This window comes from Perissodus microlepis, chromosome 18, assembly GCF_051167445.1.
Source record: "Perissodus microlepis isolate ML-2025 ecotype Zambia chromosome 18, ASM5116744v1, whole genome shotgun sequence".
Lineage (NCBI taxonomy): Eukaryota > Metazoa > Chordata > Actinopteri > Cichliformes > Cichlidae > Perissodus > Perissodus microlepis.
Genome location: NC_140478.1, coordinates 3955941 through 3968703, shown reverse-complemented (window position 1 = coordinate 3968703; position 12763 = coordinate 3955941). Strand labels below are relative to the sequence as shown.

The following is a 12763-nucleotide window of genomic DNA, read 5'->3' as shown; positions in this document are numbered from 1 at the left end:
TCCAGGAAAGAAAAGCAGACACTGCTAAATATTCCTGCAAATTCATAAATTCGTAACCACACTTGTCTCCCGTCTGCTGTTTAGTGATTGTTACGTTGTGTAAAGTGGGTCTACCAGCTGGTCACGTTTGATGTGAAATAGCCCAAATACACTAAACCAGCAAGATACAAAAGGCAAAAAAGCTGCACAAACTTGTGTTTGCTTATGATCGCCTCGTGTAGGCTGATATCTGAAGCCGCAGGGAGTATAGGATCTGGTTTCCTATGATGCCACAGGTTCCACATCCCTGCACAACAGCTCCTCACATATGTAATCACAGTGACACATGCTTCCACTGGGGTCGGGCAGGGACATGCCTAAATGGATGAGGAAGCTATTATCACCTCTTCCCAGATGTTCTTGGCAGAGTCTTGGGCTGATGTAGCAGTGATAGGTTTTTAATAAGCACGCCTGATCATACGACTTCATTCCACTTTGAAGCAAGGGAATACAGCCGATGTTTGGCTGTAAAATGTATTCCGGGGGCAAAGGAGTAACTTACTGATGTAAGAGACAAGGTGAAGTCATGCTGTTTGATTTTTTTTCCTTTGCATGGTTGGAAAATTCACTGCACTCCATGCATGATGTAAAACACCATGAATATAAAGTAGTGTGACCACACTCTGACTTCCTCTTGCTCGTTTTGCTCCTCATGCTATCAAAACTTCATCCTGTAGAGCCTTGAGTGAATGCTTACACAAGCACTGAGCACACGAATGCCAATAAAGTGGGTCAGGAAAGTACAACTGGTACATTTCAGCAGCATAACCTGTTTGGCGTACCGCAGGTAGTGTGTGTGTGTGTGTGTGTGTGTGTGTGTGTGTGTGTGTGTGTGTGTGTGTGTGTGTGTGTGTGTGTGTGAGAGTGAGAGAGCAGGAGGTGGTGGTAGGATTAAAAGTCCTTTAACAGCAACAGTAAAAATCAATGGAGAGAGTTTGGTTGTCAGAACCAATGAATCAGGAGGATATAGCTCAATACGCGGATCAATGGCCTAACCTATAATCATTGTATTTCTCGCTGCTAAATGTCTTTCCTGATCATTGTTGGGAAGCAGAGAGGAGCCAAAGGAGATAAGGAAAAGGTGAGAGAAAAAGCTCCTCATGCAAGTCCTCAGATGTTGTACTGCTGGATGGCTTATAAATATTGTACTGCTTTAGTGCTGAGAGAGTTTACTGTTCCTTAATGTTCCTACTTCTAGCGTTTGACAGGGACCTGGGTGACAAGTTTTACACTCTGCATCATTTATACATGAATTTATGGCAAGAATGCACTACATTTTTATGCAAATGTACTAGTTTCTATTGCTAAAAGATAGAGGAAAGTAGAAATGCAATCCATTTGGGGGGGTTTTGCTTTAGTAAACATGGATGCATGTTAATGTATGTCAGTTCTCCAAAAGAAAAAAAAACCCTGTGACTCACTGAAAGTGATGAGTTTTCTGCATTGCAGCAACAGCAATTTACTTGGCGATGAAAAGGAGAACTGAGCAGGGAAGGGTTTCATCATAAAGACACATTTTTTTCACAAAATAATTTGAGAAGTAAGGGCTGAGGAACTGATGGATTTTGACCCCTCGTTACGTCATAAAAAAGGCCACTTATAAATATCTGGGACTCATTTGTTGTTAACATTCATTCAGCAACATTCAGTTCTCATATTTAATGCACTGAGTTTGTGTAAAAACCCAAGCTACTTTGACAAGGGCCACATCACCGTGGTTTCACATACTCTCGGTCAACACTGGTGAGGATCACAGTCATCTGATTATTTGTACCTGACCACATCTGTGTTGTTGGAATATATCAGTTCCAACAGTAGTTTCTTAGTTTTTCAGTTAACAAACTGGGCTGTGACGCAGCATCTGAAGCACCATCTCATTTATGACACTGGAATTTGGGTTGGTATTCAACAATTTATCAAACTGAAAATGACTTCAGTGAATAAACAAGAGTAAATATGAAAGACTGTCTGAAAGTGTGAGATTTTGCTTTTCACACACTCTGTGACAGCCGGCTGCATACCCCCGTGTTCAAGTGCGGTCAATTGGAACAGCTAAACACTTTCGGCCTCACATATGGTCGGGTAACAAGCCTTGCAAACTGGTCTGCTCGAAGCAGACTCTACACAAGTAACTAAATCACGAATTGTCCACCAAGCATTAAAGTCTGGGTTTGGAAGAATCATTGTGCGTGACAGATATGTAACTTACACTTCATGGGGTTTGGGTAGATTAAAAGGCTTTCTGATATCAAAACAGCCAAGATGCAATCACAAAGTGCTGAAGACGTATTTGAGACAGAAAAGCGTTTTATGCTGTTCAATTTAGCTCACCTGTGAGGAGTGCAGCTTTTTTTCTTCTTCAGAGAATAAAATTTCTTATTTCCTCTACGTTTGTCTCTCTTGAGCAATGGCTTCATATGCAAAATGCCATCATCTTGACAAAAAGACAGTCATCAGAGTAGCAGGGCAGATGCAATCAAGGTTGTGATTTATTTTTCCAAAGATCTCATTCTGCTTCAGCAAATCAAAGCTAATCCAAAGACAAATATTACAAGGACAAAAGACATATTCAAACATTATTAGATGAGGTAATGAGCAGTGTTTTGGGAATACTACGGCTTCAAGCCCTGTTTAAGTGTGGATTCTCAAATCATACCATACATGTACAGGTATGGATGGTAAGAGTTCTGTAGGTCCAGTAAAACTTCTGTCACAATGATGCGAAACATCCTCCAAACCCAACATACACTATTCAATATGCCAACATGTGGCTCAAGCTATGGCTTAATACATGAAAAATGTATTAAACTATTAATCTGGACTGCATTCAAATGTGGGGCACTTGAAACGACGAGTTAAAAGGAGGACACAGGAAAGTGGGAAAGATGAGGAAAAATGGATGTGCATGTATTTTTCAAATGTAAAAGCATCTCTTGGGTAAGGAGTGGCATACTTTGAGACGATCAACAAATCCAAGTGTCCTCTAGGCATTTCCTCTTTCTGTTTAGTTGCTCAGTTTAGCCATTTTGTTCGCTGACAGAGCCGTGATAAGAAAGTGGCCATTTTCACACACATTTTGTTCGTAACCTTCCTGAAACACATGTCTGAAAAAAACAATTTCCTCAAGCCTTTTGGGAATGACAGTCCAATCCCTCAACTGATTTTGCAAAGAAAAACTCATTAATGAGACAGACATTTTTCTACACAACTCAACAGCTTAGTCCATAAGAATATTTGGAAGCGGCTTATAAAAAAATCCTCCATGGATTAAACAAAAAGGAAAGCTCAGTTTCTTTTTTCTTTTTTTTCTACAGAGCGGTAAAAAGAGCATTAGACACGCCCCACCCACATGCACAACACGCACACAAATGCCCCCTGACTCTCACCCACCCCCTGTGTAGATTGAAATGTCAGCAACGCTTTGGATTGTTACGGTCCACGTTAGAGCCTGGCTCAGGATTAATGTACATATGGGAAACAATGGAGCATCTACAATGCTCACTCAGGCAGATTCTCCACATCCCCTCCTACTGTAGCTGCAGTGGGATGCATGTGGCTTCTCCTTATAAAGAGACGAGCACTTTGATGTAGAAAGAGAAGCAAGGGGGCAGAGGGACCGACAAAGAGGGAGTTTAACTGCCTTTCATGTCTCCCCTTCCCTGCACCCCTGACACTCCACTGTCTTGCCTTAAACAAGCCACTAAAGCCAGACACATCTACGGGTTTTGCCACTGGAGGTGTGTCAGTGCCACAGATTGGAGCAGTGGTGGTGGTTGCTGCTGGTGTTTGGGGATTTTGTTTCATCTTCTTTTTCCCCCTAGAGGTGCAGTTTCTAAAGACGGCCACAAAAACAAGCAAGATAAAGAAAAATCGGAGTCTTGGATAAAAGGTTCAGGGAGCTCAGTATTGTGGCTGCAGGCAGCACTAATTAACAGGTCACTCCTATGGAAGAAAAAAAAAAGCACATGTACAGTTTTAACCCAGTTGGGGGGTTGAGTTGGGGGGTTTCTTTATTTTTGTCCATATCTCACTATTGGACTAGTAAATGATGTTCTCTGATACAAGTGGCCACCTCCTACAGCTACACTCTCACATACAACTTGACGCTTTGGTGCTCTCGGCACTCCCATTCACTCTGAATGGAGTGATGTTATGCATTGTTGAACTGAAGTGTGGATCCATTGTTTCACTTTACCTGCAGTAATTTCACCCATGAGTTCTGCAGAGTTTACAGTTCCAAGCACAAGTGCAGTTTCCAGCCAATCACATCAAAGGCAAGGCACTCGTTTATGTTGCTTATAGCTCGGCTTTAAAATGAAGGACAAGTTGAACTTTGCAAAGGGACATTGTAGAAAACCTGATATCAGAGGCTGGGATAGCTGCTCTATGGATACATCTCCTTTGCTATGGAAGTGTTCGCATACTGTACAAAAATCTAACTTTCAGTTATGTAAGAGAAAGACAGTACAACAGCGACTCCTCACACAGACTGCATCTGAAATAGTCTACAAGTTAGTAAGAGTTGTTATACAATAGTGTGGGCAGAGTCCAACTATCCTATGGAGCAACATAAAAGTACAAAAACAAACTGGGATCTCTCTAGAATCATCTCTTGTGTACAACCAGGATGATTTAAACATTACAACTTTTAGTGAAATGTAAAGACTGTACATCTTAGAGAGCACAAAGCACAGCTCAGTGTTACTTTATTTGCTGGCTTCTTATTTTGAAGTCTTTGTAATATGATGTGCTTAATCAAGCTGACATAATGGCTCTATAACAGTTAACTTGGCTTCCTTTCATCAGCAGACAGGTTAATTAATTCACGGAATTATTAGACAGTTAATTTATTTCATGAAATGATTAGATTTTCTTTCATTTCATGACTGTAATTGAAAGTCTCTATTTAACCAGCTCAGTCAATGCAGGTGTTTGAACCTACAGCAGGGTGAATCACAATGCATCCAAGAGAAGATACAGCCTGCTGCTTTAGTCTATGCTGAATCTCCCAGGGATGTGGATTCACATCAGTTCTCTCACACTGGCAACAATGCAGCAAGCAGATTGGTGCACAGATCTAAAATGATATTGTACGTCCATCAATCAATAATCAATTACTTGATGTGCCCCATGCAGCACGCTCCTGTGCAGCTTGAGATCACTGCTTAAAAGATTTTTCACAGTTCAGACATACACAGCACAGACAAACATCATGTGGGTCAATCAATAATTCCAAATTGCGTTCCTCTATGGTTCACAAAAGATTGGCTTTGAAGTATATGTTATACATGCACTAGAGAAAATGTTCACTTTAGACCTCTGTGAAAGAACCTCATGAACCATAACCATCATGAAGGCAGAATTATTATTTTTTATTTTCTTTTTCTTTCTTTCCTTTTTTTTTTGTTGCTGCAAGGCTAATAGGTGCTCCTGGTTTAAGCTAGGTATACCTGGATGTGATCCTGCAATTTCTACAGTGACAAACTTTAAGATTTAATTAAAAGATGAAATCACAGGTTAAATGAAAAAGGAAGGCTCTGGTAAGATGAGTAGACTTGTGCAGCTTTAACTCTTTACCACTTACATCTGCATTGGGATTTGCAGATATAACAATGACTTCTAAAGTAAAGTATTCTTTGGTAATAGCCATATAACACTAACACTGATTTAAAAGTAAATTTGCTCTTAAATTCACAGTTCTCTTATTCAAAACTTCCCCCATGAAATTCACAATAAAAGCTTTAACTTTAATTTCCATGAACTCAATTACAAACATAATGACATTATAGTGCACAGGGAAAGAGTACGTACAAATGATCATATTTGACATGGTGGAAACAGTCTATTTTTAGCATTCAGGTTTAGAAAAAATCATCAGTAATTAATTATTCTTTGTTAGAGTGGTCTCAGATCAATTTTGAGATATACTATTATATTCGATATATAAATTAACAGTCAAATAAGACCAACTTTATCTTGCAAGATTTTATCTCAGTAATATTCTTGTTTTTACACCTACATTATTTTATTCACATATAGAACTTTTAGTATTGTTTACTTAATGTGTTATATATAACACATTAAAGTCATGATGTCACTTTTAAATAATAAGCCATCATCATAACTTCCATACTGCAAAGAAAAAAACATCATTTTGAGCTTGGAAGAGCAAAGGTTTGATATTTTAGGAAATGTGATTTTTACTTTCTTGTTTTGAAATAAGAAGACTGAAGGCTACAGTAAATTATTTTAACTTGGCACAAAGACTGGAAACAAACAGCTAGCCTGGCTTTGTCAAAAGCAAGTAAGTAAATAATTATGCACAAAGCTTAATACACTATTGACTGGGTGCTAAGCAACACTAACACTCTCTAGTCTGTACTAAGAACTTCTCATCGTGCCACAAGAGTAGATGGGTGTATTTTCCAAAATATTGATTGATTTAACTAATTATCGAAAAGTCCATTAGTTTGCAGTCAATTAACTACCCGATAAACTGGCTAATTGTTTCAGTCACACTAAAAAATACAGTGAAATTGAATTATCCAGTGTTTCATGTCCACTGGTTCATTAGTGGAGGAGAAATTTGGTATTTTCTCAACCATGCCTGTATAAAATGCACTGGGCTGCTCTAAGCACAGCAAATAGAGCCTATAGAAAAAGGCACCTTTGTGTATTTATGAATAACTTTATTTTCAGATGCTTCCACAGTCTGACTCGGGCATTTAAAAAAACACATATATGACTTGTGTTGAAAAGAAAAGCTCACAGTGCATCCAGGTGAGACAGGGTGCAAATCTGAAAGAGAGCTATTATGTATCAATCATTGAAAAGGCTGAATTCTCAATAACTCCACATGTCCTTGCAGTTTGAAGGACACAGCTGTATCATATGCACTAGAAAAGCACGCAGGCTGAGTGCGGACATTTACATTTACATTACAATGCATATACATGCATTTAGCTGATGCATTTTTCTGAAAAGCAACTCACAATAAAGGCGACATTAGATTTAGCTCGGACGTTTACGTCACTTATGAAGCAGAAGAAAGGTCACAGATGGAGTATCCCGAAATAATCCACTGGTGTTTCAGAGATACGCAAATGACGTGGATATCATTGTTCACTTCCCCAGTGAAAGCTTTGTTTTCGCAGTTAGTTCCAATTTGTTTTCAGCTGCTGCTTTATGGAGAGGTCCTGGTTTGGGTTCCAATCGTAACACTAAAGCTCCACTTTAAGAAATGACACAAAAGTGAGCCCAATGCATTAATTAGGTGTCCTGATGAAGGCTAATGAGTGTGACTGAGATCAGGCTAAGTGATTATTTAAATAGAAATGTAAGGAGAAATCCGTGGAAACAATAGGACCTAATAACAACAGCCAAGCTGATTTCCCTTATGGAAAGGGGGTCAGTGCACTAGGAGGTGTTCCATCTCTTGTCACTGACTGTGGAACAACTGAGCACCACCAAAAGCAGACATCTACAGACATGGATGATACCAAATGTTCAATTAATCTTATCTGGTATAAGGTCTCATAAGGTCTGGAAGATGTTGTGGGAGCCAATTTATATCAACAAATTATTATTGTAAGCACATAAACTTTTTTACAGAGTGATGTACTCCTGCATGGGTGCACTGGTTCTTAAGTGGGGACCAGCAGGAGCCCTTTAAAAGGATTCTCCAAGGTCCTAAACACAGTGCAAGGTTGTTTGTTTTTGCTATTTTATATTGCTACTGGAATATTACCACAATGATAGAATGCATTAAGGTGGGGTTTTTTTTCCCCTTTAAGCCTGCCTGCACTAGGGTATCTGATGAATCACAGGTTTCATTCCACCTACGGAGGCTGTATGATTCTCAACCAAAGAAACAAACAGCAACAGCACTGCATTAGAATACAAGTGAAACCAAGCTCCCTTCTACACATCTGAAGCAGTGAAATGTGCGATCGAATGCAAGGCTTTAGGCAGTGATTTAATAAACATGCACACGGACTTAATGTGAGCACTCGGACATTCATTTCTCCTGAGACGGCAGAAAGGCTAAAAAGGAGAAAAATTAAATACTTTAGTGGGAAACTTTCTGCATCTAATTTCTTAATAATCCCTGTTTAATATATTTTTTGATAAACCGTTTTTCTAAACATCTCATTATGTAACTTCCTCTCCTCTATCCAGGATGAACCCTGCCACTCGCCCTAGGACAGCTGGGATAGGCTGCAGCCCCCCTGCGACCCTGAACTGGATAACCGGAAAAAATAAATGGAAGGATTGATTGATAGATGGAATTCTTTATATGGATGCTTTTGTGAGAGAAAGGTTGTGGTATTGCGATGCAGCCAATCACCTTGCAATTGCAATATTTATCCTGCACTCTCGGGGTATACCATAATCGTCTACTCTGTCTTGTGCAGAGTTCATCATATTATATGGCAGCTACAACTCAGGCAGGATGGCAGGCTGTCCACCAATCTTAAGGTTGTGTTTTAATTCCTGGCTCCTTTAGTATGCAAGCAAAACCATGCTCAGACAAGATGCTGAACCCATAAATTACCCCTAATATGTCATTTCTGGGTGAAAATCTAAAAATTGTATGTATACATTTGACTTCATTGTGTCCATAAAAATATCTAAATCACCAATGCATTTGTATATCAGTGTAATCTTTTCAGCTTCAGGACACCGTGACATTCATATGGCAGCACACAGATCTAATATTAAAAGAGTCATTTCCTTACTCAACACCAGGACATGTGCCTGCAATTGTTGGGGACTATATTTAGGAGTGTAGATGGTGCTCTAGTTACAATTTCTAGCAGCTGGAGTGAACTCCATTGTGGAGATAAGGCTCTTGTTTTGTTTTGTTTTGTTTTTCTAGATTATACTGTTCAATATTATCTGGACAGTATCAACTTCAGTGAAATCATAGTGACAATATTATTGTCGGGTTCAAATACATTAAATACAAATACTTGCTGCATTTCTTTGTTACCATGATGTTCTATAACGCAGTTTTGATAAAGGCTGTGTTCCAGGCCGAGTGCTCAAAGTTTGACAAATATGGAGCTCAAACAGCAAAGAAGGCTTGCAAATTGGTTGCATTATGGGAAATGGAGGATTTTGACACAAGAAAGGATAAAAATGGCAAATTATTCACCTCAACTAGAATTCAGTGGTTGCTTTTCGGTCTCTCTCAGGAAAATCTCTGAAGTTCATGGTGATTGTTTTAATGTCGTGTTATTGATTTCAATCATACATTGGTATCTACTGTACTGCAATATAATTGAATCGGAGCCCAAAAGCATAACAATATCGATAAGAAATGGCTGCAGTTTAGTGCGTGTGTCAACTCTCTCAAACGGCCACTTCGCCCGCACCCATCGCTGGTCGGTGCGTTCAATATCACTTCTCACTTTGTGAAGTTAGGACGGCTCTGCGCTCACGCTCTTTTTACAAAACACGCTATTATGCGCCCGCTGTGTCCTGCACTCACCCTTTCATCTGCAGGCTCTTCCAGCGAGCGTTCGTCAGCGCGTCACTGATGTTTAAACGCAGGCAGGGAAAACGGGAAGAGCTGTCCTCCCTCCAGGTGAACGAGTGTGAGCGTGTGGGTGTGTGCGCTGATTGAATGGTGCATTATTTAACGATGGAAAACTGATCTCTTTCGGTGAGCAAGTGTCCCGCTCCCAGAGTTGGGTTTTCACCTTTTCCCTTTTTCACTTCTTCTTCCTCCCCCATTATTTGTTTGACTGAACCCCATTACGGAGGGAAAGGAATATATAAATATATATAAATACATACATATATATATATCTATATATATATAGATATAGATATATATATAGCACACAGCTGCCGAGGCAGCACCTCGTCTTCTCTGAGGATTTCTTACTTACAGTAGTCTCGACAAAGTAGCTGACAGGTAAATGTGCTTACATGGTTGAACGAATTTGTGAGAAATTGTGCGGTGCGTGGCAGGCATTCAGGGTGACTGATGGAGCAACAATCTCGCGCGCACACACACACGCGGAGGCAGAGAAAGACACACTGGGAGGAGAGAGGCAGGCAGGAAGGTGCTCACTAGTTAGAACAGCGAGATTTTTTTTCTGTCCGCACACTCACACACACGATTGTGAGGTTGTTATACATACACTACAATTTAGCTGTCATAAGCTGTCAAAGACACGCGTTTCCCAAGCTTGACGAGAATGTAGACTCTGCGGGTTGAAGTGGAACACAATTGCGCACATTTTTATTGGGAACATGCGCAATGTATTAGGGGGGGAAAGGACAAATAAAGACCCACGTGTGAGCGCCAGTATTTATTTACGCATTTTTTCTGGGCGTAAAGTTGCTTAAACGGGCAAAACAAGCGTCCTGTCACATTCACCTGAATTGCAATCTCTTCATTTTTCTCACATCTCTTATCGATCATGCGTCACTAATCCTCCTGGACCCACATTGACTTGTGCGTATCAACCCGGAGTGAGCTGTGCGTAAAAACGCACCTGGCACGAACACGCAGAACAGCGATCCTCTACTATTCCCCACATTTGATTCCCCCAGTGTACACACACGCACACACACACAAACTCACCCAGGGTGTGAACGCAGGTCCTCCCCGCGCGTCTCTTGATGTTTGTTCGTGTATCTCGTTAAAAGAGAGTGGAGAACCCGGGCAGCAAAGGCGTTAAAGAACTAGTGGACGGCAGCTAAACGCCGCCGACTTCCCCCCTTCTTCACCTCTTCCTCCTCCTTCTTTTACTGCTTTCCTCACTCCTCCCCTCTTTCCCGGGGCAGGTTGAACAGCGGCTGCAATAATCCAGACATTGTTCTCTTCATTAGCTCGTTTTAAAGCGAAGACTGGACTGGAAAGGACTCCCGATTCTCGTTAACTTGGGAGTTTTGAGGAATTCTCCTTTCAGACTGGAGGTGCTGTCCAGTGTAATCCGAGCTCAGGAAAGGTCTGAAAGAACAGCCCACAGACTCACAAAGCTCAGAATGAAGCTGGAGTCAGACCTGGAGTTGAACTATGACTGCAGGTGGCGCAAAGGGGAGAGAAAGTTTGCTTTCAGTTTAACTAAAAGAATAAATTAAATAAATAAATAAATAAAACTGACACTTGGCGAGAAAGTGAAAAATAATCCCTGCAGGACTGGTTCTTCTCGCACTTGCCTCTCACAGATCAAACTCCCTTTAGAGGGACCGTAGCGCACCTGCGGCCGGAGTGGAGACGCGCAGGTATCCACAGACTGAGCCCCCTCCTCCCCTCTCTCTGTGGATTTGATTCCGCGTTATTATTCCGACTCTCTCTGCGTGACAATCATCACTCAGTGTCAAGCCTGGCGTTGCTTCTCCAGGAAGCTAAGGAAAGCGTCTCTATTCATCGGCGCTCTCCTCTGTGTCTCCCTCTCCCTTTTCCCCCAACAAGCTCCGTCCATCCGCTTTCTATTTAACCACGCCCCTCTCAGCAGCCATTGGCTGGAAAGCGGAGAGACCGAAGACGGGGATGGTGAGGAAGGCTACGATGATGTGTTCTAAGAAAAGGGGGGAGAAAGGGACAGGAAAGAAGACAGGGTGGAGAGAGGTGGCATTAGATAAACTACGACGGAGATGAAAATGGGAGAAGTGGGATGCAAGAAAGGTAAAAGGGGAAGGAGAGTGTCCCAGGAAATGAGGATAATGCCGTTTGTGTGCTATGTGTGGATGGATGGGTTCATCGGGGAGGGCAGTTCATGCACTGAGCTCTGTGTTTGAGCCCAGAGGGACAGGCCGGCTAATGAACGTGAAAATGCGTCCCTCCTCTTTTTCTTCTTTAGTTCATTTCTTTTACCCACTAAGTCACTGGCAGTGCTTTAGCCATATTTGACTCCCAGCCGAATGGAACACATGATGACAGCATCCACCAATGCTAAGCATACACACTTCTGACTGTCTGTCTAAAAAATATGGTGGCTGAAAGCTAAGTAGCTTCCTTGATCAGTCTATGATGAATTGGTGGCTACAGCAGGCCCGGTCCTTTGTGTACAAGGGAACCGGTTTTGGTACATGTGCAAGAAAACCATTTTGTTTCTGACTTCAGACAACAAACCTGAAATGTAGAACTTAAGCATGGAACCCAAAGGTAACTTAAGACTACAATTTTTTTAGGTGAAAATAAAAGTAAACAGCTGGAAAACTGCAGTCACTTGGTTGAAATTTATGTGTTTGTGCAACTATCACTACCTCTAACATGGCATTTGTTACCAGTTTAAATTGGAAACACTTCAACTTGTGGTTTGATGAAGGCTGATGTGGGTTGTTTTTTTTGTTTTTTTTTTGGAACAAATGAGCAGCACGATTATTAAGTTGGAGGCCAATGACAATAAAACATTTGGATTTGTGTGATTTACTTCATCATCTAGACTTCAGGGTCTACATTATCGATGTAAGAGTTTGTTTCAGTGATGCTCATGTTCTAATATTTACAGGGAACACTGAGAACATCACTGCATACACGGTAGTTGCTCAATGCTGTGAGCAAATAAATGCACAAGCGGAAAAGCTTAAAAATAACAGATTCCCCTAAAATCAGTCTCGTTCCATATCAGCTAGTCTGCTACTCCCACTACACCACAGGCAGAAATATTTTCAGGGCTTCCTAGTGCCAGGATATGTGGACAGCACATGTTTGGTTCAGGATTTCCTATCCCATGTGCTGGTCGTGTTTTTTTTATCAATACAG

At 41.0% G+C, this 12763-nt stretch overlaps 1 protein-coding gene across 2 annotated transcripts in view; it reads right to left on the bottom strand.

Annotated features, from left to right (window-relative positions):
* brinp2 (bone morphogenetic protein/retinoic acid inducible neural-specific 2) overlaps positions 1–11483 on the bottom strand; it is a 272841-nt gene extending 261358 nt beyond the window's left edge. For both annotated transcript variants that reach the window (XM_084912383.1, XM_084912382.1), the window contains exon 1: positions 10637–11483. The gene's annotated coding sequence lies outside the window, so the exon portion shown is untranslated. The remainder of the gene's footprint in view (positions 1–10636) is intronic.
* Between the last annotated feature and the right edge of the window lie 1280 nt (positions 11484–12763).